Source organism: Colobus angolensis, unplaced genomic scaffold (genome assembly GCF_000951035.1).
Source record: "Colobus angolensis palliatus isolate OR3802 unplaced genomic scaffold, Cang.pa_1.0 Scaffold1, whole genome shotgun sequence".
NCBI classification, from domain to species: domain Eukaryota; kingdom Metazoa; phylum Chordata; class Mammalia; order Primates; family Cercopithecidae; genus Colobus; species Colobus angolensis.
Window position 1 is genome coordinate 13,035,886 of NW_012110918.1, and position 5,407 is coordinate 13,041,292.

General features: G+C 51.3%; 1 long non-coding RNA gene across 1 annotated transcript in view; it reads right to left on the bottom strand.

Annotated features, from left to right (window-relative positions):
- Nucleotides 1-1,115: 1,115 nt before the first annotated feature.
- The window catches only part of LOC105519364, a 7,035-nt gene continuing 2,743 nt past the window's right edge, over nt 1,116-5,407 (bottom strand). Inside the window, exons 2-3 of the long non-coding RNA XR_001002962.1 lie at nt 2,154-2,404; nt 1,116-1,302 (exon numbers count right to left, since the gene is read on the bottom strand). This is a non-coding gene — a long non-coding RNA (uncharacterized LOC105519364). The remainder of the gene's footprint in view (nt 1,303-2,153; nt 2,405-5,407) is intronic.

The window sequence follows — 5,407 nt, forward strand, 5'->3', positions numbered from 1 at the left end:
AGACCCTGTCTCAAAAAAAAAAAAAAAAGAAGAAAGAAATGTTGGATGATTGTTTTGTTTCTGGAGAGTGAGTTGACCAGTTCACCACTGACCACACGTGTCAGGTGCCTTGGCTGGTGGTAATGAGAATTCTCTTCTCTTCCCCACTTTGCTGAAGACAGAAGTCTTCATTATCCAGTGAAGGAGCTTCGCAAAGGTGAAGTGCCACCCTGGTGGAAGGTTTTTTTGTCTGGTGTGGCCCATGGCTCCTCCAGGCCCTCCTTTCCCTCAGCCCTGCCCCACACTCTGGAAGCCCCGCCTCAGTCCAGAGTCTCCTGCACCCCAGCCCGGGGCCAGGCGAGCTGGTTGAAGCCAGCACAGGCAGCTCCTCAGAGCCTGCTCATCGAGGATTTGACAGTCAATGTGTGACTTGTGGTCTGAGAGTGGCCCTGCCTCCCCTTGCCACTACTTAAGAAAATAATTCATAATAATTAATGAATAAACTGGGTTTATTGAGAGCCATTTACCACAAAAGGCCTCAGGGTACACTGCACTCAAGCATAATTAAAAGTGGCATCTTTTAAACGTCAATTTGAAATGGAACACTGGCTTGGTTGCCCAGTACAGTCTGGGCCTCTCTCTGATTCCACCTTTGCAGATGGAGCCTGAGATGATGGGAGGAGGAGGGGAGGTTGGTCCTGAGAGTGAGGGTACAGCCAGAAACCGTGGGGAGGACCTGGAGGAGTGTGGTCCCAAAGATCAGAGTGGGTCTTCAGTCTGAGAGGGCTGGTGCAGCCATGGCCACCAGCAGGGAGGGAACAGAGTGGCCTGGAAGCAGGTGACCATTTGCTACAGAGGGAGAGGATGAAATCTCTGGTGCCAAACTCAGGCCACTTGGCCCCTGCATGCCAGCTGAGCCTAAAGGGAGCAGGTTTCCCCTATTAGGCCCAATGCCCTGTGCTCCTTCCCTGGCCAGGGATGGTCATTCATTCATTCATTCATTCATTCATTCATTCATTCATTCATCAAGAGTTTACTGAGAACCTGCTGCCTGCAAGCACCACTCTGGAGATACAGCTGTGCACGAAAGAAGGCACCTGCTCTTGGGGAGCTTATAATGCAGTTGGCAGAAGACGGACAATAAACAAATATTTAATACATGTCACAGAGAAACTCATAGCAAGAGGGCGAGGGAGTGTGGAAGATGGGAAGGTAGTCCTGGGTTTCTAGGGAGATCTCAAGGACATGTCATTTGGGCAGGAAGTGAGGGAGTGAGCTAAAGGGACGAGCATCCAGGTAGCAGGAATAGCCTGTGCCAAGGCCCTGAGGCAGGTGCAAGATGGAGGAAAGAGGCTAGCGTGGGTGGAGCAGAGCAGGGAGGGTAGAGTGAGGATCAGACCCATTCTCTGTAAGAGTTGCTGAACTCTAGCCCTGTGGGTGGCCCTGGACTTGACCCTCGAGATATAGTGGTAAACATAGCCATCCTCATCCTCAAAAAGCTCAGCGTCTATAGGGCGGGCCCCACCATGGAGAGGCGCTTAGATGGCTGGGGGTGAGGTATGCGGCTCCTGGGGGCTTCTGATTGGCCAGGTGGGAGCACTGACCTGAAAAGCCTAGCCAGGTGTGGTGGCTCACGCCTATAATCCCAGCACTTTGGGAGGCCGAGGCAGGTGGATCACCCAAGGTCAGGAGGTCGAGACCAGCCTGACCAACATGGAGAAACCCTGTCCCTACTGAAAATACAAAATTAGCCGGCTTGGTGGCACAAGCCTGTAATCCAGCTACTTGAGAGGCTGAGACAGGAGAATCACTTGACCCAGGAGGCAGAGGTTGCAGTGAGCCGAAATTGCACCTTTGCACTCCAGCCTGGGCAATAAGAGCAAAACTCCATCTCAAAAACAAACAAACAAACAAACAAAAAGCCTGGGCATCCCGACTTACACAAGGGCAGGTGGAGCCTGGAGAGCCCTCCCTCCACATCTCTCACCTCTCAGGAGCCCCCAGGGTGGGCCTGGGAAGCAGCTTCACCTTAGAGGCTGTATCCCACTCACTTCCCATCTCTTTCCCACCGGCTTCTCTCCCTGCTGCCCTGGCTGTGGAGACCCCGTCTTCCTGTGGAGACCCCTTTAGAAACCACTGCTGCCCCCAACCCACAACATGAGTCTGGGACTCACCATTGACTCTGGATAATGATTGGGTCCTCCCCTCCTCCTGGGGGAAATGTGCACGGGCCCCTCCCGGAGGCGAGCTGTCTTCAGCCACGAGCACGTGGACCGTCTGCAGGTGCCCTGCTCCATGTCCCTTGCTGGGAAACCCTATTCACTGGCTCTTGATCTTTCTGTAAAATCAGGGGACACTTATCCCTTGGTATCCCAAATAAGGCTAACGAAAGCTCCACGAGGGTGACATGGTGGAACCCCAATTCCTGCCAGGATTGAGAGAGGTAGTAATCGGGATTAGAAGGTGTCCACACCTGCAAGAGCAATCTCCCAGCTGTCCCCGAGAGTCCAGGCTGTGGGCTGCAGACCAAACCTTTCTGCTTCCTCTCATCAGTCAGCCTGTTCCAGGGCCCAGAACAGATGCCATGTTTGAGGAATCCCACTTTCTGGCAAGGCTGGATGGAGGGCAGGGAACACCTGGATGTGAGGTAGCCTAGAAACTGGGTAGGAATACAGGAAAAGCAAAGACCAGGCATGGTGGCTCACACCTGTAATCCCAACACTTGGGAGGCCAAGGCGGGTGGATCACCTGAGGTCAGGAGTTTGAAACCAGCCTGGCCAACATGGTGAAATCCCATCTCTACTGAAAACAAACAAACATTAGCCAGGCGTGGTGGCACAGGCCTGTAGTCCCAGCTACTTGGGAGGCTGAGGCAGGAGAATCACTTGAACCTGAGAGGCAGAGGTTGCAGTGAGCCAAGATTGTACCACTGCACTCCAGCCTAGGCGACAGAGCGAGACTCCTTCTCAAAAAAAATAAAAAATAAAAACAAAAAAAAATAAAAAGAATACAAGAAAAGCAAAGCCTCTTTGACCAGGTTCCTGCCTCTTGGTATCCTGCAATTTCCCTGATAAAAGACACAAAGCTCAGGAAGTAGTGGTGTCAGCCCTAATTTCAGAAGCTTTCAAACAGCTGTCTTGGCTGTTGGGATTGTAGGGGTGAAGCTTCGCTGAAAATCAGTTGACCAAAGGCAGATGAATAGGAGAAACGGCGTTCACAATTTGTTTAATGTGCATAGCATGGGGGAATTGTAGAATGATCACCCAGTAACTTGGTGGCTTACAGATACTTATATACCTTTTTTTTTTTTTTTTAATTTTGAGACAGAGTTTCACTCTCGTCCCCCAGGCTGGAGTGCAATGGTGCGATCTCGGCTCACTGCAACCTCCGCCTCCTGGGTTCAAGCAATTCTCCTGCCTCAGCCTCCCAAGTAGCTGGGATTACAGGCACCTGCCACCATGCCCGGCTAATTTTTTTGTATTTTTAGTAGAGACGGGGTTTCGCCATGTTGGCCAGGCTGGTCTCGAACTCCTGACCTCAGGTGATCCGCCTGCCTCGGCCTCCCAAGGTGCTGGGATTATAGGTGTGAGCCACCGCGTCCAGCAGATACTTACAGACTTTTCGTCATAGGGGAAAGGAAGGTGGGAAAATGGGGATGATTTCAAGAGGGATGTTTTAAGAGGGTAAATGATTTTCAGGGGGATTCTGTGGGCTTGGAGAACATATAATGGCCTGGATCAGAGTCTGCTGGGCCCACAGAGCAGTGTGACAAGTCTGCCTAGGTGTGTTGACAGACTGCAGTCTTTCTTCCTGCAATATGAGTTAGTAATGAAAACTCAGGGAAGTGGCTGGGCGTGGTGGCTCACCCTTATAATCCCAGCACTTTGGGAGGCCAAGGCAGGCAGATCATTTGAGGTCAGGTGTTTGAGACCAGCCTGACCAACATGGTGAAACCCTGTCTCTACTAAAAATACAAAAATTAGCCAGGTGTGGTGGTGTGTGCCTGTAGGCCCAGCTACTTGGGAGGCTGAGGCAGGAGAATTGCTTGAACCCGGGAGATGGAGGTTGCAGTGGCTGAGATGGCGTCACTGCACTTCAGCCTGGGCGACAGAGTGAGACTCTGTCTCAAAAACAACAACAACAACAACAACAACAACAAACACCTCAAGGCAGGCAATTGCATCCTTCTTTAGCAGGTCTGGTTTCTGGGTAGATAAGGAAACTTCAGAGAACAGCTTCATCCTGTGCTCTGAGAGAGACACAGGACTGCGGGGGCGGTCAGGGAGACCTGGAGGACACCTCATGTCAAAGCGCCATGTTTTGGGGTATCAGTTTCTGGGTACTGAAAAGGTCTTTGTTTCCCCCCACCCATGTATCCATCCATCCATTAAAAAGTAATTACTGCATGCATATCCTGAGCCAAATACTGTGTTTAAGCTCCCAGGACATAGCTCTTTGTCCTCTCTGCCCCTCGAGAGGGATGGCTCACTTGAAAGTTTAATGCTACAGTGGAATTATAATTATGAAAAACCACACACTGCAATTCAGGTTTAGGATGAAAGTATTAATTTCCTGGTTTTAATTATTCAATAGAAATTAATGAAAATCCAAGAGGAATCTCCAAGGAGCTTCTCTAACTAGCAGAGGTGGGGTGGATCGAGGAGAGGAGAGGAGAGTGGAGTGGAGGAGAGTGGAGTAGAGTGGGGTAAGCCAGAGGCTGAGGACCCTGCACCTCTGCCCAACCCTGCTCATCTGGGAGCTTTCCCAGGGCAAAGGTACGAGCCTGCTGCATGAACCAAGCCTCGAACCAGGACTCAGGCTTGCTCAGTCATTTGGGAGACTGGGGCTGGGGTATGTGTTGAGTTCCATCCCTGCCAAGATGATGCCAGACAGTGGAGAGATGAAGACCCAGCCCTGCCCTCAGGGAGTTCCTGGGTCATTGCAGGGAGATAGACCACACCTGTAGGGCCTGAGCTAAGCCCTGGAGTTCTGGAAATGCCGAGCCAGGCTGCTGTGACGAGGTGGGAGGTGAGGACAGGAAAGGCTTCCCTGAGAAGATTGACTGGTAGAGTTCTGAGGGTCTCTCCCTCCTGGGTGAACTGAGAAGCTGCCCTCTGAACAGAGGCAAAGCAACATTTTAAAGCACTGGTGACCATTTGGGGCAGGATAATTTCCCAGCATGATAATGTGTCATTTGTCCTCACTTTAAAAGAATCCAAATTCAGAGCACTCTCACGCGCTCTCTCTCTCTCTCTCTCTCTCTCTCTCTCTCTCTCTCTCTGTCTCTGTCATCCACCCCTAAGGGCTAGGGGGTGGAAGATAAAACTCTGAGGGTGGGACGGCTCTGAGGCTTGGAGAATGGGAGATAGTTTCACTCAATGTCACTTCCCCAGAAAGGAAGAGGGTTGGAGCTTTGAGGGCAGATGAT